Raw genomic sequence first — 23,462 nt, 5'->3', positions numbered from 1 at the left:
GAGGGTAAAGCTTCTGTTAAGTGTTAGTACCACACACACACACACACACACAAACAGTAATTATTAGAAAGGGTATGGGAGGAACTTTTGGGAAGTGATGGATATGATTATGGTCTTCTTGGTGGTGATGGTTTCATGGTTGTATACTTATCCCCAAACTCATGAAGTTGTAAGCAACTAAAACACATACAGCTTTGTACATACCAGTAAAGTCAAGTGGTTTTTCTTGAGTTTCAACTAGAAATTGACCATAATCAAAAGTTTGATCCAAGTATTCAGAACCAAAGTTTGATTTGGGGAATGTTCAGAAACCAGCCTATTGAAGAGGAAAGTCATTTGATTAAAATAAAAAAGAGACACAATTTATTGATTATATTGAAGTTAAAATTGGGTGATAATAACTGTTCCCCTGTTTCTCATGGCTGGGTTCAGCTTACCTGTCAAACAGGAAATTTCTACATAAGGCCAGGCAGATCCTGTACACATACACTGATTCTCCTCTTCATTCCTTTGCCTTGCTACTTGGAATGTAATATGAGCCACATATGTAATTTTAAATTTTCTAGGGGCCACATTTTAAAAAAGTAAAAAGAAATAGGTGAAATTAATTTTAATGATGTATTTGATTTAACCTGATAGTTCGAAACTATTATCTCAACATATAATCAATATTAAAAACATTAATGAGATATTTTCCACTCTTCTCTTTTTATTAAGTCTTCAAAATTCAGTGTGTATTTTTCCCTCCAGCACAACTCAATTCAGACACTAAATTTTCATTAGAAATACTTGATCTGGATTTAGACTTCATAAAATTTACAATTGAAAATGTAGATTCACATACTCAAGTTGTCCCAAACATACCTCAATGTTTTCATATAAGTTAATCAAGTGTTTAAATTTATGTATATAAATTGAGGGGCCTGGACAAGGAGATCTCTTTGCTAAATTATATGATTCAACATTCTTAGACATGGCCTTCGTGTGGGTAAGTGTCAAGGCATTATCTTGATATAGATGAGATGGTTTGGAGAAAGAATGAAAACTGCAAAGAAGATGCTAGGGGCTTTTGCTAGAAAGATGAAAAGAAAAATACCGGTGGAGACAGGTGGGCAGAGTGACTGTCAACCTTGAATACTGTTGCGAGTTTAAAAAGGACAAACAAGTTCAGCCTCCCAGAATGTCATGTGACAAAGAATTGTTACTGAAAACATCACAACAGCCCCCATGGGTTTAAAATAAAAAATGAGTGAGGGGAGGGGGAGGGCAGGGTGGAACCCCTGGGTACTGTTCTTGATACTAAAAAACCAGCATATATACAAGAAGAAAAAAATGCATTATTACTACCCTCAAAAACCCAAACTACCATAATTCCACAGCAGAGGTAAGACGTGAATCTACACCAGGCTGAAATTATTTTCTTGCACCATTAAAAGTAGGGCAGAGAGGAGAAATAGGAGGGAGCAGTTCACCGAATGTTTCAGGTAGATTCTTTAGGGTCGCAAAGGACACAGCGATACACAGTTTTCTTTAGTTGAAGAACATTTAAAGTTAAATAAAGAAATAAGGAGGGAAGTGTCTCCATAGCTACACAGAAACCTCATGGACCAGGAAGGCCATACAGGATACAGCTGGAGTCGTGCTGCTCTCTGGACACAACAGCTGTTGTCACACAGTTATCTTCTCATCCCAGAAACCCAGGGGCTCAGCTGCCTTCTCTTTCTGTTCTTCTTTTGCTGCTGTAACTTACTAGAGAATCCTCCCCGTGTGTCCCCTGTTCAGTCTCATTGTGTTTGATTGGTTCAGTGAGTCACCACTGAGCTGGGGATACCTGGCCGCCTCCTATGCAAGCCACCAGCCTCTGGGTGAGTAAAACGTACTGCACCTGTCGGCTGTCTGCATCGTTAAACTAGACTTAAATTTGTACATTCTAGATGGAGAAGTGAGAAAATGAAGGATCTAGCAATAAATAAGAAACCTAGAATTTAAAAACCTAAAAACAGATTTACCATATGATCCAGCAATCCCACTCCTGGGAATATATCTGGAAAAGATACATGCACCCCAGTACTCACAGCAGAGCTATTATAGCCAAGACATGGAAGCAACCTAAATGTCCATCAACAGATGACTGGATAAAGAAGATATACACACACACAGACACATACATGTGTATGTATATATTATATATATAATGGAGTATTTACTCAGCCATGAAAAAGAATGAAATAATGCCATCTGCAGCAACATGAATGGACCTAGAGATTATCATACTAAGTGAAGTAAGTCAGGCAGAGAAAGACAAATATATAATATCACTTACATTTGGAATCTAAAAAACAGTACAATAAACTTATTTACAAAACAGAAATAGACTCACAAACATAGAAAATAAACTTATGGTTACCAAAGGGGAAGGGTGGGCAATAAATTGGGAGTACAGGAGTAACAAATACAAACTACCATATATAAAATACATAAATGATAAGGATTTACTCTATAGCACAGAGAATTATATTCAGTATCTTATAATAAACTGTAATGGAAAAGAATGAAAAATACAGGTATTTACATATATGTGTATAACTGAATCACTTTGCTGTACACCTGAAACTAACACAGTCTTGTAAATCAACTATACTTCAATTAAAAATCAAGAATTTAAAGAGTCATAAAAAATGTATTACATAAAGAATTTTATTTTTATTCATGCAGGCATTCAAACCTTAAAGTATGGTACTTTTCAATCTTCAGTGCGAGACTAAATTTTCAAAGTATGTATCTTTATCAGTTATCTGTGACATAGTGGTAACTCAGAAGCCTTTAAATGATAGGAAAACTGTGCAAAAGAATATATATACAACATCTCTTGTAAGCAAAAGCAAAAGGAGATAAAAGAAAAGACACTGAGCAAAAATTAACATAGAGTGAGCCCAGCTAAGAGCAGAATGGACGCAGATTTTAAAATGTGTTTGCAAGCCTCACATCAGTTCTATCCTGGTGCTTCTATGATGAAAGGGGGAGATGCTAATTGACTCAATTTGCGATTCTGGTAAATTCACAAAGAGAAAGCGATGTACCATGAGACTGACCCTTTTAAAGGAAGAAATTCAGAAATCTGGGTGTAAGGACCACTAGTACAAAACAGGATATGTAATCAGTATCTTTAACTGAATGCATAGGAAGGAGATGATGTATTTTTAAAAGATGCCTTTTTATAGTTCTGAACTGGAAATGGCAGGATCCTGGAGCACAATGGCAGATCAAATACTTCTGGGACCATTTCCTACGGTTCTGCTATTTTTAAATGTTTTGTGCTTACTCCTTCCTCAGGTCCTCCTGTAGCCTGTCTTTTAGTGTCCTCCAAGTTACTCGGGGCATCTGCTTTTCTCTCTTTAACCCCACCTCTCACATTCCTTTTAATTTATATATCCTGCTTCTTCGTGATTTTCCCAATCCTGGACAAAGAGTTATTTACAGCTGCCAAATGGTCACAATGGTTTTGTAAACAGGGAACTTATTTGAGTTAATGATTATCATCTTATTTGGATTTTCCGTGCAGATCAAAGAACACTTTGGAATTTGATTAAGTATGAGATTGAACATTTTCAAGTTGCACAGAGAGAAGAATGCAAGTGAAGTCTCCCTCCACTTGAACTAGCTCGTGTTCTCCAAACCTACCTCTGCAGTTCCTATTTATTTTATCTCTGCCCCGTCTGCAGCAGCTACACAAACAGGTCTTGAATTGTTAGAAAATTGGGATAAAAACTTTAAACATTGTGGTCAAGGATAACTCCATTCTGCCCTTCCTTGTCTGTTTCACTAGGCTGTTAGGCTTTGCTCATTAACACATCCAAGTGTTGATAATCTGAGATTAGTTTGGGGTTTAAACTGTAATTAAGCACTGTACACACCTATGCAGGTGGGCCTTTTATGAGTTATTTTGGCCATTAATTGTTATATAAGGATCATATTAAACAGGACTTCAAGAAAGCAAAGCCAGAAAAATAAGTGTTGACTGAGTAACTAGCATAAAGGTTTCCTTTTTTTTTTTTTGTCTTTGTAAGAAATTCAGCATTTACTTTATGAAAACATCTACTTGTGATAAGAATCAACCACTATATTTTGTACTTACAACATTTGGTCAGGAAAGATACAGTGATAGAGTCACACAAAAGTTCCTCCTGCATGTACATTTTTGTATTTTTTTTAAGTGACTCTCAAAGTCTTTTGTATGAATACAGTTTGATATTTGAAGAAAACTCGAGAGTTGCCCATTGTCATTTTTGGACTAATTTGTATCAGGTTTAGAGAGAAATACTCTCATTTTAGAAATTGTTACTGTAAAAAGAATCGAGACACTGTTGCAGGGAGCATCAGCATGTGTATTTAAAGAGGAACAGAGTCTAATTGGACACAATCTGATTATTATCAAGAATTTATTCATTCCCTGGTTGATATATTGAACAAGGCGAATCAGTAGCCCCAACCTTTGTCTGCTAAACCCTGGTAGGAGGAGATAGGCTGGGATGATCCCCCTTCCACCTCCCAAATATGGAGGAAGAGAGAAGTTCACAAAACAGATACGTGTCAGAGAGAGTTGCTTGGAAAGTATTTGGTGCTTCCTTAGGAATTTGACGGTTGCTCCTTCTCTTCAACATCACACGCTTACAAATTTCACTGCACCTAGGAATCACTTAGGGAGCATGCTTTAAAAACAAACAAAAAAAAGATCCCTGGAGATTCTGATTCCAATGGGAAAAGATTTGGTGAGGTCCCAGGATCTGCAGTTTAAATGACCCTTTCTCTGTAGTTCTGGAATTGTCTGGCTAGGAGCTTCTGCTGGTTGATGGATGTGAGACATCTTGTTCTGTTCTACCACTGTGTTCATTGCAGAGATCAAACAAGCACCCCATTTCCCTTCAAAAGTTTGTAAATGTATTTATTTCTTTATTTTTGGAATTCACTGCCAATGGGGTGAGGGTGAAGAGTGGATTGCCTTTCTTTCTCGGAACACATTTTGTTTAGTAGGGAAAGAAAAACCTTTAAAAATGATCTATATTTTCAGTTCTTAGAGAGCCTCTCTTAACCTTGAAAGCACCACTTTGGGATTTCTTGGAAGGGTCAAGTTAATATATCAGAGTTTTAGAGAGTAAGTTGTCCAACAGATGTGCTGTGTCTTAACAGTGGGAAAATAGTCCTAATATCAGAGATGTATGTTGAACAAAATCTTTTCATCATCTAAAAAATGAACTTTCTACTCTGTAACTGGATTTACTTTTCAATGACATTTTAGAAAACACAAAATAAAAGCTGTTAAACTTAAAATATGTATTACCAAAGTGCTGTTAAAAAAAAAAAAACAAAACTTAAGGTTAAAATATTGTCTTAAGTATAGTCACTTTTGAGCATATAAGTCCAAAAGAGCTAAAAAGTTTTTTTTTTCCAGCTCCCTAAAAATAAGTTTACTTTGAATAAAAACCATATATGGAATATTTATCCCTCAAGGAGACTTTTTTCTTTCTTGGTTTTAAATTACTAAAACTATTTTGCATTCTTAACTACAGCATTCATTCCTATGAATAGACTCAAGGGTTTTTTTGCACATATTTGAATTGAGTAGTATGGAACACTTATGTCGTATTATGTGGAAGAATTGCTACTTCTGATGCTAATCTTTTACAAGTAAATAGAGACATCATTTTCTAAAGCTGAAAAGGAAAAAAAAACAGTATTTTTCATATATATATATATAATGAAGTATAGTCAGTTTACAGTTTTGTGTCAATTTCTGGTGTACAGCATAATAGTTCTGTCATACATATACATATGTATATTCATTTAAAAGATGTATACTATTTTTTATCTGAATATATATTTTCATTTCTAAAAGATGTTTATTCCTCATCCTCAGATCTGAATCTCTTTTGTGTGTCTTAAAATAATAGGAAAACGGCAGTGAGTTTTTATTGTTGACATGGATAACCTCATTCTGTGCAAAAGTGAGAATCTTTAGCTTTTGCAAACACTCTGCTTAGTGCTTGGCATGAGTTCCCCCATGGCATTGTAATTAAAGCCTCCTGGATTTTACAGATGCCCAGTGGGAATGATTTGATGGAACTGACAGTTTATAAGAGGGTATAATATTAACAACAAATTTTTCCTCAAGAACAGGTCTTTTGTTTTGGGGGGGGCGGTTTCCATGTAAGAAAACAGAGGCAGCTTGTTTATAAACAGATATTGGATTTCATGTGTGTGACTTTGAAATGTCTGGAGGTAAGAAAAATAAATAGTAGAGACATTTTCTTTTTCAGTAAAATAGCAAGATATTCTGTATTTTTCTAAAGCATTTATAAGCATTTTTTAGAAGGCAGGAAGACCTTGTTCACCAGTGTGTCCCTATTTAAGAAGAGAGCCAACACTGAGAATTTGTTTAAGAGGATGGTCAAGTCTTGCTTTCATATCTCCAGGGACTGGTCTGATTCTAGGTCCACTGGGGAGTGTGGGCCAGACCAGGGAAGATGTGAGGGGACAGAAGGGCTTGTTCAGAAGCAATCCTGGAGGGTCCACTGATTTCCAGGTCTACCTTCCTTCCCTCCCTCTACTATTTATTGCATTCTGTCAGTTGTTTGGGTGGAGTTCAGCTATCAGGTCTCTCTCACTTGCCAGGAGCATAAATCAATATAAATTGGCCTGGAGGTGGTCCGGGCTAAGGATAATAATAATGCATTGATTATGTAACAAAATTACTAAGAGCAGAGCAGCATCAGGCATGGCTGCCTCCAGGATCTTGGTCATCAGGAACCAATTCCCCTTCCTCCTTCTCTAGGCTCTTTATGCCTTTCTGGTGGCTTATTCTCAGTAAGTAGATGATCTCATAGAGCTGACATCTTTAAAAAGGGTGCTATTTTCCCATGAAGATTTCAATAATTGGAACTGAAGAGTGTTACCCCTCCCGGGAGACACAGAGGCAAGACTGGCCTGGTTGGCAGCCTTGAGAATTCTGGATTCCAGCTCACACCTGAAATGGACAAGCATGTTACCCAAAGGGGCCTGGAGTAAGATGAACCAGGAGGGTAAGGCTCAGAAGGATGGAGAAGCTGAGAGCAGGCCTCCAGTTCTGGAGACTAAACCAAAGATGCAGATGCCTGATGTCCCTGAAGCTGAGGAAGGAGAGGGGCACCATTGAGGCAATTGCTAGAACTAAGTTCTAAAGAAGCAACCTAGGTCTTTATCTGTTGTTTGTAAGAGCTTTGTAAAGGCAGGCATTGCATGGTTTGCAATTCCGCGGTAGTTTGAGCTACTCAGATCAAACTTTGCATGTTTCACCTCATTGAATAAAAACCTCATGTTAAGGATAAGGGGACTGAAGCTTTAAGAGACTAAGAAAGTCACTTGCCCAATGTCACTCGCTCCAGGTGGGGCTAGAATTTGGCTAGAGGAGGGGATTTCCTGGAGTTCATTCATTCAGCATCTAACATGTGCCAGGCATGTTTCAGGGTTCTGCGATGCAAGCTGGAAGGGGGACATCCCATCAATACAGTGCTGTGACATGTCTAATGGAGGGATGGACACAGTGCTGTAGGGAGTCATGGTGTCTGGGTGTGAGTGCTTTGTGAGGACGTAAAAGCTCTCTGGAGAGAGAAAGCTCTCTCATCTTGGGAAAGAATACATCTGCCTTCCTCTCTGCTTAACTTCCTCCCTACATTTTGCTGAGTGTCACATTGAGGGTCCTTTGTGAGATGCACTATGTGTGCCTTAACTATAGACTTAAAATGCTACTTAGACCCGTGGGAAGGATTTAATCCTGTCCCCTCACTTTACAAGCTAGGGAACTGGGGGCCAGAGGAGGATGGGTACCTTAGGTCACACAACGGGTTAGTGGTGGTGCCAAGACTTGAATCTCATCTAATTCCAAATCCGGTGTTTTTTCCCTACTAACCCCAAACACTTCAATTTTCAAATAAAAGTCCCTTGCTGCTTACCAAAGTAGTCAAGTTCTGTGACATTTTAGGTTAGAATAGCTTTCCAACTGCCTTTCTCTCCCTCATTCTCCTTAGCTTGCACTGTCTCCAGAACGCCCCGGTTCTTGGAGATGGATAATAAACTCACTCTCTGTCTCTCGTTCTTTCAGCATTTAGTATATCGTGCCATGAGGGTAGGATTTTCTTCTGATGTGGTTTTTTGTGTTTTAAACTCCAGTTTAACTGGCATGCCTTTGCTGGAAATGCCCAGATTGCAAATGGTAGCAAGGTGCTGTAAACATAAAATGTGATTATTGTGGTAAATACCCACAGAGAGACAGAGAGCACCCGTGTCTGCCCCCAATGCCTTTCCTTCTCATTTGTAAGCTAAGTACTTAGCCTTTTAAAAACCCTTCAGTATGAATCAGTATGTAAAAGATTTGCCGTATGTGTCAAAACTGAACGCTAATGAATTACCAAAAAAAAAAAAACCAAAAAAAACTTACTTTGCCAAATAACATTTTCTCTCCCTTTGTGCATGAAGGACACAGAAAAAGGCAGTGGCTCTAAGTGTAATGATGGTCTTTACAAAGGGGAGATTATGTTACTTCTGTGAGACTTCAAAATCCCCCTCGCCATCCAGTAAATCTCCTTTTGGACTAAATAAGGGAGAATATATTATGCCTTTTTCATCTAGTGTCTAACACTTAAAAAAAAAGAAAAGAAAAAAGAAAAAAACTTTACTACCCTATACTTCCTATTACCTTAAAAAAAAAAAAAGACAAATTCTTGTTTGTCAAGAAAGATTGCTTTGCTTTATTTTTAAAGCAATACCAAATCTTTCAGCAACACAGGAAGACTCTAAGTTTAGATTTTTTTTTTCCTACTCACTAAAAACAATCTGTTCCTAGAAATTGTGGAATGCTCTCTAAATTCTTTATTAATGAATAAATAAGTCTTAAATGACCAGAATAGAAAAGGAAAGAAATTCATGCATTGTGGAGTTCAGAATAAACCTAAAAACAGTTTTGTTTGGAAAAAAAAAAAAGATTCTTAAGTGTCAACAAGGGTGACTTACTCAGAAGGGTGCCCTGCAGGGTGCAAATCCACTGTTCCTGGGATTTAGGGCCTGTTGTCGCCTTCATGAGCTGTTACCCTGAAGTCCGCTGGCCTGTCACAGGCGCTTGTACCCCTTCCGCCGTGAAGTCTGGCTGCGGGGCTGTCTGGTTCTCTCCGGGGTTGATTGACTGCAGCTGGTCTTGGAAGCAAACGTTCCTACATCTAACACCAAAGACTGCAAATTCCTGCGCCCCAGGATTCACCACCAGCTGAAACAGCAGCCTGGAAAGGGTTAGTTTGTGCTTTTGAGGGTGAGAGCACCGCTTGTGATTATGTCTGCTGGAGTTGTATTCTGTGTTTTCTAGAGAATTTTCACTCTAATCATTGGCGGTAATAAAAACATATACTGTGGTTATGAGCTATTAGACTTCTTTCAGGAGGAACTTAGAGCTTTAAACATTTTATCTAACTCATGTTTATTTCACCTTGGTTTTAGGAATAAACCTAAATAGCATAAATTAAAAAAGTAACAAATAAACACACACACCTAATTTATAGAGATGGGGAAACTGTGTCACTAAGGTTTTAGGGGTCTGTTACAGCATAATTAGGACTGGAAGTTGAATGAATTCTACTGACCTATATAGTGTTGTCCATCTTCTGTCCTCTTTGCTAGAACGCTGCCTTTTCACTGAACGTGTTATTATCTGATTACAATAATGGAAGGATTCAGGCTTTGGAAATAAAGGGCTTTCTATACTGTGATAAGAGAACCACAGAAACTAGGATATAAAACATTCCCTTGAGAGGCAGTTGTTCTAAATAACATTATCGAGGTAGAAATGATCTACAGAACTAGACACATTTAAATTGTACTCTCCTGGAGGGCATAACAGAATATTCAACTCTTTCTACAGTCAAACTTATCAATCTTTTTCTTGGTGATTTTTTTCTCCCACTTTGAAATTCAGGAAGTCTTTCTCTACTGGAGTTTATTAAAGACTTATTTCATCTTCAAAAAAATAATAAATTGTGCTATTTGATAAGCCCTGTCATATGTATATTACCAGGAAGCCATCACCACAATCAAGATAAAGGCATGCCCGTCACCCCTGAAATTTTCTGGTTCCCATTTTTAATACCTCTCTCTATCCCACCTCATCACCAGGCAACTACTAGTCTACGTTCTGTCACTGTAAATTGGTTGGCATTTTCTAGAATGAATGGAATCACACTTACTCCATTTTTGACCCAGCATCATTATTTTGAGATTCATCTCTGTCGTTGCATTGAACAATAGTTTGATTTTATTGCTGAGTTGTAGTCCATTGTTTGGATATATCACAATCTGTTCATCTATTTTGCTTTTGACACATATTTGTATTGTTTCCTGTTTGAGGCTATTACATATAAAACTGATCTGGACCTTCATGTAAAGTCTTTGTACGGATGTCTGCTTTCTGTATTAACCACGTGTTGCTGATGTTATGACATCTGGTGATCCTGGAGAGGCTGCCCCTCCGGTCAAGTGGACATTTCAGGTGCAAACTTACCAATCCAGAGCACCTCCTCCCCAGCACCTCCTTTTTGGTGCTCTTAAACTCTGGTCCACAGTCCACCTGCCCCGATTACCCCCAGGCCAGGTATCAGACAACGAGGAGCAACCTCCACACCTTGGAGACTGCTGAAATCCTTCAAACTCGCCAACCCTAATCCTCCCTGGCCTGCTCACCCTGACTCGCTCATTCCTTCTCTCGAAGATCATGATAAAAGCTCTTGCCTGCATCTTCCCCTCACTGCTTTTGCCTCCTGATTAACCCCTGCCTGGTGTGCCATGCCTCCTGTTCCTAGGGAACTGTAAGTCAAACATCTTCCTTCTTGACCATCATTTCTGTGTCTGTGTGTCTCAACGGACTTGATGAAAACAAATCCCAGGTACATTTTTAGGACACTTTTCATTGTTCTTGAGTAAATCCTAGGAGTGGAATGGCTGGATCACATGGTAGGTGTGTGTTCACATTTTTAAGAAACTATTGAACTGTTTTCCAAATTGTACCATTTTAAATTCTCAACAGCAATGTATGAGCATTCCAGTAGCTCCACTTTCTCACCAACCCTGGGTGTGATCAGTCTTTTAAATGTAACCATTCTAAAAGCCATGCATCTCATTGTGGTTTTAATTTGTATACCCTTAATGATCAATTATGCTGAATATTTTTGTGTACAAATTTATCACCCTTATCTCTCCTTTGGAGATGTATCTGTTCAAATCCTTTGTTCACTTATTTATTTATTTATTTTCTTACAGTTGAATTTTGAGAGCTCCTTAAATATTCCAGATACAAATGTTTTCAGATCTAGGATTTGCAAGGATCTTCCTCCAGTCCCTGACTTATCTTTTTGTTCTGTTAACAGTGTCTTTTAAAGAGCAGAAGTTTTAAATTTTGATGAGTCCATTTTGTCAATTTGTTCTTTTACGGATTTTAGTTTTGGTGTCAAATCTAAAGAATCTTTGCCTCTGAAAATTCTAAAGAATTTTCTCCTCTGTTTTCTTCTAGAGGTTTTATAGTTTTAGGTTTCACAGGCAGGTCTATGATTTATGTAGTACTACTTTTTTTTATCTGATGCAGGATACCAACTAAAGTGTGTTTGCTTTTTTTGCACATAGATATCCAGTTGTTCCAGCACCATTTGTTGAAAAGACTGTTCTTTCCCACAGAAGTGCCTTTGTATCTTTTTCAAAAATCGATTGTCCAGGTCCATGTAGGTCTATTTCTGGATTCTCTCTTCTGAGACCTCTACTAAGTCCACATTGTCTTGACTACTATAGCTTTACAGAAAGTCATGAAATCAGATAGTGTTAGTCTTCCAATTTTGTTACTCTTTTTCAAAGTTGTTTTGAGCATTCTAGGTCTTCTCCGTTGGATATACAGTTAGAATCATCTTGTCAACTTCCACAGAGAAACCTTCTCAGATGTCAACCAGAATAAATCAATTTGGGGAAAACTGACATCTTAACAATATCAAATCTTCCAACCCACAAACACAGTATATATCTCTTCATCAATGTAGGTCTTCTTTAGCCTTTCAAGCAATATTTTGTTGTTCTCAGTGTACATGTATTGCACATATTTTGTGAAATTTATCCCTAGGTAGTTTGCATTTTTGATGCTATGTGAATGGTCTTCTTTTCTTAACTTCAACTTCCAGCTGGGAAAAATCTTTTTACATCAAACCTGAATGCTCTGTTTCCATAGAGAAAAGTTAAACAATGATTTCGCTGTTGTATTTTGGTCCTTACCTCTTTGAAGAAGTTCTACAAATGGATTTACCTCTCCTCTTTTCAAACAAAGTGCCAAGAATCCTATATTGAGGCTGAAAGTGTAACCCTATTGCCTGGAAAGAGCTAACTGTGCTGTCTTCTTTTGCAAAAGCAGCTCATCAAACTGAGTATATTAAAGACACAAATTTCTGGGGAATGGAAGAATTCTGTCAAGAGTGTGTAATAGGGATAAATTACTGTTGCTGTGAGAAGTTCAACTTTTGCACTTCCTGGCTTGATGATGGCTAAAATTGAAATACCAACATGGTAGTCCCCAAGTGCTTGAATTTAACAGCATTAATTACCAGGCCCCCACAAGGCTATAAATTCTGATTTTAAAATTCAACTATTCCATTTGTAATTCCTCGGAGTGCCTAACTTTTAATTCCTTACCTGTAAACTTTTCAAAAAGCAAACAACCTCACCTCTGACATCAAGTCTTTAGAAGACATGAGTGAGCGACTCTATCTTCCCAAAGAAACAGTTGTCCTCACAAGCTCTCTCTTGGTCTAGATTTGGCTGGATCTCTTCCATAAAACTTTTATTCTCTCAGATCTGAGGAAATGTGTTCTGTTAAATCGCTTGAGCATAAAATATTAAGAACAGAGAACAGGTTAACACTCCTAAGAGTATTTGCATTTCCAAAGACCATGACATTAATGTTTATTGGTAACAGTTACTGTAATAGTGGATTTCAGGCATTGTGGGAATGAAGATCATAGAAGGGCAAGAAAGACTCCAATATCCCCTCAGCTCTCATTGTTAGTCGTGCCTTTCGGTAGTTCTGATCCAACCTTCACCTCTGACTACGTGAAGATTGGGCTCCAAGTCTTGAAAGGTGTTACTGATGCACCTAAGACTTTTCAATCCCTAAATCCCCAACTATGTAACAGTGGGTCACAGATCTTCCTTCCTTCCCTCCCTCCCATCTTCCTTCCCTCTTCATTTCTTCCTTCCTTCCTACTTTCCTTCCTTCCTTCCTTCCTTTTTCCCTTAGAGGAAAGTTGAGAGGATAACACACACTATGATGCAAAGTCACCCTAAAGAAAGTTCGTATCTGAGTTGAGTTGCCTTTATTACCATTATCCAACTCCTTCTTTACCATGCCAGCCTTTCAGGCACTGGCACTACTTGGTGACATTTATTAAGTCCCCACTGTTCAAAGTCTCAAGTGCCCTTCAATTCAGAGAATTACTGTGGGGAGCCAGGAAAGTCACCCACAGAGATAAGGGAAATGTTGAACCAAGCTCAGCTCTACTCATGCATGAAGACTAATGGTGAGGAGGAGATGGGTAAGAAATGATACTGAGACAGGAGGGAAGGGGCAGGGCACAGCCATTAAAAGAGTGACAGCAGTTAGCACCAAAGTGGTGGAAGATGCAACTCCCAGTAGACTTTGAGCTTCAATATATGCTCATTAAAATACAATAGCATGCTAAATGGTACTCCCACAGTGCCAGGACAGTTTTAAGGCTGACCATAAAAGGCCAAGGGGTGATGGCCCCAATTCCTGGGAATCCCAGCCCCTTCCCCAAAGTAGTTGGAATAATCCTCCCACTTGTTAGCATATGAAGTTACTGAGCCCATGAAACCTAACGGTCCCCACACCTCATGGCCAGTTTACCTTCTGAATGAGATGGACCACACTCTGTCTATGGAGTGTGTATCTCTCTGAATAAATCTACCTTTACTCAACTGTGGCTCACTCTTGAATTCTTTCCTGTGCAAAGCCAAGGACCCACACTTGGTGGATCGCATCCCAGGGACCCAACCCAGACCTAGGACATGGCCATCCTCTTGCCCCACTTTTTTCCCTGTATCAATACTAATTAGATAACATCTCTAAAAATCTTTATAAATCTAGTGTGCTCAAACTGATCTCTGAAGAAGAAACAAGACATAGTCTAGGAGATAAATGAGGGTAGGATGACTCAGGTGCCAAGGAATGCCTTTAAGGCACAAGACATACCAGCATAAGTATATCCCATGTTCTACATGGCACATTTTTTAGTGTCCACATGCCTGGAACTGGTTAAGAAAATATGCAATTTGAGCTCACTGACATCTTCAAAAATCTTTTCCACCATATCCAGGGCAGGGGAAGAGCAGCCTCTGGAAATTTCCAGTTCTCTGAAAGCATGAAAATAGCAGCAAGAGACTGTGCATGCTTAAAGGAAGTCTGCCTAAAGCCATGCTTTGTATCCACTCTTTGTGAACATCAAACTACTTCCAGGATCTTTGTTCCAGGTTTTCCAATGGAGGTTGAGCACAGGCTGACACCTGCCATGAGTTATCCTGAAGGAGGTGTTGTTGGCATTTGGCAAGGCCACCCTCTCTCCTCTACATCCCTAATGGCAGAGATTGAGCAGAGGCAGGTCCCTGAGCAGAGGAAGTGTCTGTGTGTCTCTCTCCTGTGTGAGAAGGGATGAGAAGATGGTGTTACCCCTGAGTAATACAACCCATCACATGGTCCTGAGGATGATTTAGGAGAATCAAAGCCCTGCACCTGTATCAGTTATTTAAGCTGCACAAAATGTAACCCCCTCAAAATATCAGCCTAAATGATAAATATGTATTATCTCACAGCTTCTGTGTATTAGGAATCTGGGTGCAGTTTAGCTGGGTGATTTGGGCTCAGGGTTTCCTATGAGGTTGCATTCAAGCTATTGGCTGGGGCTGTAGACACATGAGCTAGAAGATCTGCTTACAAACTCATTCATGTGTTGCTGGCTGTTGGTTGAGTATCTCACTTCCTCACCACACGGGCTTTTCCGTAGGCTGTCTGATCATACTCACACCATGGCAGCTGCTTTCCCTAAAGTAAGTGATCCAAGAAAGAGAAAGCAAGATGATGGCCACAATCTTTTATAATCTAATCTTGAAAGCGACATACCATCACTTCCATCATATTTTGTTGGTCATATAGACCAACCTTGGTATAATAGAGGAGGAGACTATATGAGGGTGTAATATTAGAAGGATCACTGGGGGCCATCTGGAAGGATGCCTCCCCAACACCTATAATCTAACTGTGCTAAGAACACAATTGCCCTGGTCTTTGATATAATGTATATCAGGTAACATGTCTTAGCTTAGAGGTCCTGCAATGTAGAGGCAAAACCAGTGGACGGGAGTAAATAGGTCTGGATTCAAGGTAACGCTGACAATGATGAGTGCTATGTGAATTTGGAATGCTGCTTAACCTTTTTGGGTATCTGTTATCCCATCTGACATCTCAGGGCTGTTGTTAATAATCACAAAGATATCTTTCAGCTCTAAAATTCCATGCCACTAAGGAATATGCCATCTGGGGCATGAATGTTATGAAGGTGGTTTTAATAAAATGGGCAAGTCCAGTGAGGTTCTTTTACTTCAAAGTCACAAACTGACTCGGGAAATGGTGTCCTAGAGCTTTCTTGGACCTTGTTTCTTTTTCATTCATTATCCATGTTTTAGTCTAGTAAGTAAGACTCACAATAGCACATTTTTATTTGTATAATGTTTTAAGGTGTAACATACAAATCTTAATATGCAAGTGAATTCATCCATAAACCCCGTTAGGAAGGGACTGAGCACAGGAAACCTCTGAGTTCTGTTTTTCCATTTCCTGGTGGCTGATGTTGACATGGGTAGCACTTTGGCCAGAGCTGTGATAAGGATGCTCCCTGGCACATGACCCAAATAAATGGATGGAAGTGCTCATTCATATCTAAAATCTCTAAGTCTGAAGAGACAGCTGTGGTGACCTAGCACACACAGGGCGGACTAGGAACAGAGTACACAGTGGGGTTCTTTATCTCATGTACTGGCCTGAAGCAAGCACAGGACAGGGAGAAGTATCTTGGGAGGTTTAACTCTAAGATGAGAATGGGAAAACCACCACTTGCTTACCTTAAATTTTTTCCTTTAACATGCCAGACAATCTCTCATTTCAGGGCCTTTGCATTTGGGAGTCATTTAGGTCCAGTTCAATGATCTCCCCTTCAGATACACTTTCTCCAGCCAGCAGTCATCAGGAGAGGTCTTGCGATCATTCTACCCTGATTTTACTGTCTCAGAGCATTTTGCACTATCTAAAGTCATCTTGCTGGCATACCTGTTTGAGATGTTCACCTCCAACAGAATGTAAATTGAAAGAGGTAACACCAGCTGTTCTGTTTGCTGCTGTATCTCTAGTGCCTCCAACAGTTAGTTCCCAGCACAGACAGAGCCAGGCACTCAAGAAATACCAGTTAAATGGATGAACAAATTGATCAGTCTTGAAAGCCTTGTGGCTTGATGGAGGCAAGTTTCAGGAGATGTTTGGATAGTGGTATAAAAGAGTATCAGCTGGGCCTTTTTCCTATTCCCTTGGAATCTGTAACTAAGGACTGAATTTGAGAACACAGAGACTTCAAGTTTCCCACACACCAAAGATAACCCCCAACAAAGGAGAGCAGACACCATCCCTAAGGCTTCAAGAAGAACAGGCCTGGCTACTAGAACCAAAAACTGTGTCCCAGGAAGGGGAGAAGAGGAGAGAAGTGTTTCCCAGAGTAATTGGGACCACTCTGAATGCATATGGAAGCCTCTCCCCTGGGGACAGGAAAGATGCTATTCTCTTCTTAAAACCAAGGGAAGATTGACTTGGAAGAGAAGGGTGCTGGCCAGAGGGGAAGACAGGCACCTCTCTTGCTGGCTGGACATTTGCTTAGGTGTCAGGCTGGCCAGTCAGCTCCTGTGCCTTGTTGCCCTGGGGAGAGGAAATAGGAGAAGGATGGTGGAGCAAAGCAGAGAAAAGAACTGACCATGAAGACAATGGTGCTTACAGGGTTGGGGTGGCAAGGATGGATGAGATTCTTGCATGGACCATGGGCTGGCTGGTGCCATCTTTAAAGTTCCCACTAGCAGAGAAGGCTCCCAAGTTTCTAAGAGGATGCATGTATGGGGCTGGGAGTTGGGGTAGGGGCAGAGATAGAGGGATGCTGCTGGTAGTGGGAGCTGTGTGGAGAGGTTGAACAACAATCTGATCTCCCATCTGTCTCCAGGAGCTATGTAGACCCTGCCATATCAACCAGAAATTTCGGTCAGGCACCCAAGAGCCACATTTAGATCCTGTCCCACAGTAGATGCATCAGTGTTAGCCCAAGAAGCAAAGAAAACCACCCAGGGAGCTTTCCCCTGATCCCTCCTTGCTGCCCCCGAACCCACCGAGGAGTCCGATAGAGGAGGGAGGCATGGAAGAGCCCAGAGACAGACCATGCCCTGTTCATGTCGGGTATCCCTAGAGCTGCAGCCCAGCTTGTGTCAGGGGACAGAAGGAGAAGAGATTTAAAGTGCAAATGAGATTGGAGTTTTAAACTGGCCTGGACTTTTTAATAATGGAAAGTGACCAGAAATCAACAGGATCTAGCAGAGTTGTCATTAAGTGAGTGTGACAGAGCATGGTTTCCCCCAGGAGCTGGGAAAACTTAATTAATTAAGCCATTTATGTTTTCAACACTGAGTACGAAATATCCAATCACCTGGTCATAGCAAGAAAAGACATTTCGATGGACCTTTAGTAAGCAAGTTTCTCAAGCATTTGCTTTTTCTTTGGCTGAAGCATTGCTGCTTTTTGTCAGAGAGCCAGATGACAAGACTGTTCATAAAATCCATGATTCAGGACCCACTGTTTAGCACTGCAGGGTCAACCACTCTTCCCCTCCCCAGGAGAGGACTAAATGCTAATTTTGTGAAAATCATTTTCCTGTCACTTTAAAAGACTTTTTTTTAGACCTTCAGGCAAATCATTTTTAAAACGTCAAAGATACTTTTTACTAAAACAGAGTGGCTAGAGAAAAACACCACCTTCCTTCCCTCCTTCTTTGATAAGTAAATCACCAGGAAAACCCATCAGGCTGTTCCCAAATGGGGGGCTGTCCTGGGAAGGCATTTCCTGTTGCTGCTGACAGCTAGTACAAGGGACAGACCTCCTGAGATCATGTGCATAAGACCGGGGTCGGAAGGAACAGTTTAGTTTGGTGGTAGTTAGCTGGGGGAGAAAATTTTTGGAAAGGAATGATAGTGGAATAAGTTAAAAGTTAAGTGTATAGTTTTGGGGTTTTACATAACCTGTTTTTAAAAGGAAAAATCATTTGTTGACTGGTTTTTAAAAAAATCAGAAAATGGACTTTCTTTAAAAGAGGGGGGGGAAGGTATCTAATGACAGTAAACTGGTGAAATCCCATCTTGCTTGGACCTCTCTAATCTCTGTTTTATGATGACTCTGCTTCCAAGAAGCCTTTTCATCTTCCTGATAAAAAGCACTGAATAACACATTAACACCTATGAGAGATATTAGAAAGGCTGTGTGTACGAACAAGTGTGTGTGTGTGTGTGTGTGTGTGTGTGTGTGTGTGTGTGTGTGGCTTTAGATGTAACAAAAATGTGAAGCAAAGCAATGTCCTGTAGTTGTCCTTTTCAGAATTTTGTGGGAGTCAAAAACTTTGTCATGGTATTTGTGAAGCTGTTGGTTAACAGCCAAAACTCAAGGTGTCTTTATTTTTCCCTCAGTTTATACATCCTATGAGAAACCTTGCCTGAGATGGAGGAACCCCTGACCCTCTCTGGCATCCAAGGGGTGGGGATCCTGTAAGGGGCCAGGCGCACACCCTCTCACCCCCCAGGGGCCTGAGGCTTGGTCCGCCTTTGCCCAACACTGACAACTGTGAACTCCTCACTGGCCTCCCATTGTTTGATTATATCTGTCAACAAACCCCTGTCCTCACTGACCCTCACACAAAAACAATATTTTCTACTAATCATTTAGACCAAGTAGAGAAATTAGGTTTTATCTCCTTTGACAATGGCCATCTTTTTTTTCATCTATACAAATTTTTTTAAAAATTTTATTGAAATTTAGTCAATCTGCCAATGTTACGTTAGTCTCTAATGTACAGTGTGGTGATTCAGTTATACATATATGTCTATTCTTTTTCATAATTCTTTTTCATAACCTATAATAGGTTACTATAAGATATTGAATATAGTTCCCTGTGCTATATGGAAGACATTTGGTTTTTATCTATTTTATATATAGTAGTTAATATTTACAAATTTTGCACTCCCAATGTATCCGTCCTCACCCCCTTTCCCCTTTGGTAACCATAAGTTTATTTTCTATATCTGTGAGTTTCTGTTTTGTAAATAAGTTCACTTTTATGTTTTTTAGATTCCACATGTAAGTGACATCATATGATATTGATCTTTCTCTGTCTGACTGACTTCACTTAGTATGATCATACTCTAGGTCCATCCATGTTGCTGCAAATGGCATTACCTTATTCTTTTTTATGCCTCAGTCTTATTCTAGACAACTTCCATCTATTATTAGAGGATGTTGAAGGTACTGTGTTGAGAAGGATTCCGAGCAGGCTTCTGGGCGGGACTCAGTGGTAAAGAGGAATGTGATGGATAGGAGAAGTCCTGGGGCAGAGAGTGGTAACCTGTTTACAAAACATCATCTTCCCTGATCTAAGCACTGTGTCTTCCCTTAAACCCTTGACCTGTGCTGATGGAGGGACCATCAGGATCCTGATTCTAGAAGATACTTCTTTCTCAGACTGCTGTTGCATCTAACCCTTGGAGTCTCTAGGGACATGTGACACAGAAACCTAAAAATTGTAAGATTTGAATTATTAGTAATGGTAGTAACAAAACTGTTGAATAATAGTAATAGTTATAAAATTGATGCCCGTCAATAATTAAATTTCAGCCAGGTGCTAGGTAATATGGAGGTGTGGGTCTAGCTATAGATAGAGGTATATGATTTCCAACCCTTAAAGCCTAGTTATAAGGAGGGAATTCGTGTTTTTACTGATGAAGAAGCTGAGGCTTGAAGACTACGTAACTGGCCTAGGGACGCATGAGCACATGTGTAGATAGATACGCTGGCTTTCAGTCCTGAGTTTTTCTGCCTGAAGCACCGCGTCCTTCCAAAGAAAACTCAGCGAAAGCTGAGATGTTGCAGGCCGTTTCCTCAGGGCGGTGGGGAACTTTTGTGGAGGGGCGGGGACGGGGCCAAGTTTCTCCCAGCATGGGATCCTTGCATTTTCTTTTCTAAAAGAACCATGACAGACTGAATAGCTGATTCTGAAAGAATTACGTTCCTTTCCTTATGGTAAAGGGTGGTGGGGAGAGAGAGCGGGCTCGCCAGTCCATCGGAGGATTTCCTGACACCCCTGGCAGCAGCCGAAGGTGCCGGCCCCATTCAGCGCCGTCCCTGAGCCAGTCCCAGGCTTTCCCTGGCCGCCGCCTGACATTATCAGGCTTCACATGCCTGAGCCTCCAAGGACACCTGCATTACCAGAGCGCCCCTCTTCTCAGTTCCTGGAGACATTCTTCTTTTAAGAAAAAAAAAAAAAAAAAAAACCGAAACGAAATGAAATGAAACAAAAAAGCCTAAAGAGGCCATTTTTCATCTGGGCCAGCAGGCAGCGGCTTGCAAGGTGTGTCTAAGCCCGCTCTAGGGGATGCCTGCCAAGTACACGATCCAGGGGCTGAAGGAGCCTAACTCACGAGGTTGCAGCTGCCAGCAGGGCCTGGTGAACCAGGCCGGAAGGTTGGCCACTCTGATGAGCTTAGTTAACTCTTCAGATTCATGAGCTACAACAGCATTTCCAAAGACCCTCAGCGTATTGAATTTTTGTGCTGTGGCCACTATTATTCTTGTTTATTTACCTTTAAATGACCAAGGGCGTTAAAACTCAGAGCTCTGGGGCAAGAAGTCTCTCAATGAATACGCTATCACCTCTCATCACTTGGCATGACATTTACAAGTCCCCTAATGGTTTGGCTGATGCCAGACCTTCCTACCCGTTCTGCCCCCTCCCCTTTGTTCCCTCTGCTCTGGTCTCTCCTAGAGATTTCTGCGGTGCTCCCCGTACTTGTCAGACATGCTTTGCCTCCAGATGTTTGCCTGTGTTTGCTGTTCCTTCTACCTGGAACATTTTTCCTCTAGGTACATGCATGACTCTCTCCACTGCCTCATTTAAGTAACCAGAGCATTGGTATTACGCCATCAGAGACACCTTCCCTAATCTCCAGCCCCCATCCCCCAGATAACACTGTCAACCATTCTCTACCCTTTATCCTGCTCTGTCTTGCTTCCCTGCATTTATCAGTCTTTGTTTGCTGTTGCCTATGCCACCAGAGGGCTAGCTTTGTGAGGATGGGGAATTAATTTTGTTCCCTACTGTATCCTAATGCCTAGTAGTTACGTGTTAAATCCAAAAAGCCATGAGGAATGAATGAAGGAAATATAGGTCTGGAAAAGACGGTGGTACTCAGTTAGTCTGCAAGTTAGGCAGATTTTAGTGAGCACTTAACCTGTCCCTGGGTTCACTGTGCCAGGGGCAGGCAACCTAGGTTGCCCGGACTCTTCCAAGGGAGAGGGTGCTTCTCTTAGAGAGATGGGGTACGTTTCTCTTCTCATTTTGGTCACCATCTTATTTTCATGGCAGCCCATCCATGGTACTTCTGACCCTGAGCAATTTCTGGGAGATAAAGTACCCAACACTCATAAAACAGAAAAAATCTAAGCTCGCTACCTTACTGCTTTGGAAGATCGCTTACTAATATTCAAAAAGGTTTAAGGGGCTGTTTTCCCAGAAAGAAGCTCTACTTAATAGCAGAAGTTGAATATGTTACACCAATCCATCTCTGCTAACCACAGAAAATGAACAGATTTTGTCCCAGTATAGAGACTGGGGGGGTCTGATTATCTATATATGTTCATACTTTATACAAAATCCCAAACTAAGTTAAGTGCTAGTTTGTTTCTGTTCTAAATACAGCAGCATTGGAAAGACTTTATTCCACATTCCATATTTTGCATTATTTGCTGCTCTGTGCCTGGTGGCACTTTGAGACGTCAGAGCAGGGAAATAGAGTTGCTTCTGAAAGCAGGAAAGGAAGGTGGGAGTCCCAGGGGGAACTGGCCTTTGTGTTTGATGAATGAGTCTTTTTCAGATATCTCTGTTCTTTGGTTTTTAAAGGAAACAGAGACACTCTCCCATCTGTTCCCAAGTCCACTGTGTAGAATTTGCCTCATTTGGGGACTCCATTATTTTCCTGGCTTTGAAATGGAGAGTGACTGGGGTTTGCAGGAATGTGCTGTCTGGAGGCGTTCCCAGAGGAGGCTCTTCCTTGGCCACCTTCCTCCTACTACGGTCTGGGGATGAGCACTCAGGAAATAAGCCCAGGTTCCATGGTAGGGAGAGGACAGAGGCAGTGGTGAATGGATACAGTGGTCAAAACACCTCCCCACTTTGGACTTTTTGTTCACACCCTTAACCACCTCTACTGCCGTATATAACAAAAGACTGAAGTTGTCACCATCCCTTTCTATTCTGAATTGGCCAAAGTTACGCTTATCTAACAGATGCCCTAAAACTTTGTCTACAAGTTTTGAAAGTTAGAAAAAAAATTCTTAAATAGTATAGTTTGGAGCTTCATGTCCTCTGATTCTTCTGACTATAAAATTGCCTTGAAGGAGATCCCAGATGGACCTGCTTTTTTCAGGACAGTGTTCATGGAAAAGCGAAGTTCTGGTGTAATTTTCTGAACACCATCTTTTCTCTAAGCTGCATCAGCAAAACTGAGCCTTGCCAACCCACTTAGGACAGCTAAAAGCCTAGATGGACAGGACCAATTTGCCAAGAACAAACAAGGCATAAAGCACTTCATTCGCTCGGAGACTACATTCCATCAGAATTTCAGAATTATCCTCAGCCAAATTAGGTACCATTCCAATGTGAGTGCTCAGAGTGAAAGGTTTATCACTGCCATCTTCATCACTGTCACCATCACCTTCATCATCATTTTATAGTGAACTTATAACACCAAAATGACAAGACAAGCTCCAAGAAGCCCTTTCATTGAAAATATCTCATGAATAGCGGGTATAGCATGCCTGGAAGGGACCTCACTGGTCTAGATATTTACGAAGAGCTCAGAAGAGCTTTTTAAATAAATGATTATAAAACAAATTTTAATAAAAAGCATTTAAACTATTGAAAATAAAATGCTGTTTTCCCTTCAGTAATGATGATCAACATCATAAATCAAATCATAGCAAATAGCTAGAAGTTATTGAA

At 40.4% G+C, this 23,462-nt stretch overlaps 1 protein-coding gene and 1 pseudogene across 2 annotated transcripts in view; one reads left to right on the top strand and one right to left on the bottom strand.

The window, feature by feature from the left end:
* LOC141576057 (AP-3 complex subunit sigma-1 pseudogene) overlaps positions 1 to 18,383 on the bottom strand; it is a 35,042-nt pseudogene extending 16,659 nt beyond the window's left edge.
* Positions 1 to 23,462, top strand: part of KIAA1217 (KIAA1217 ortholog) — a 673,163-nt gene that overhangs the window by 337,491 nt on the left and 312,210 nt on the right. The gene's annotated exons all lie outside the window — the stretch shown is intronic.

The sequence above is a fragment of the Camelus bactrianus genome, chromosome 35, assembly GCF_048773025.1.
Source record: "Camelus bactrianus isolate YW-2024 breed Bactrian camel chromosome 35, ASM4877302v1, whole genome shotgun sequence".
NCBI lineage: Eukaryota > Metazoa > Chordata > Mammalia > Artiodactyla > Camelidae > Camelus > Camelus bactrianus.
This window is presented reverse-complemented; position numbering and strand designations above follow the sequence as displayed.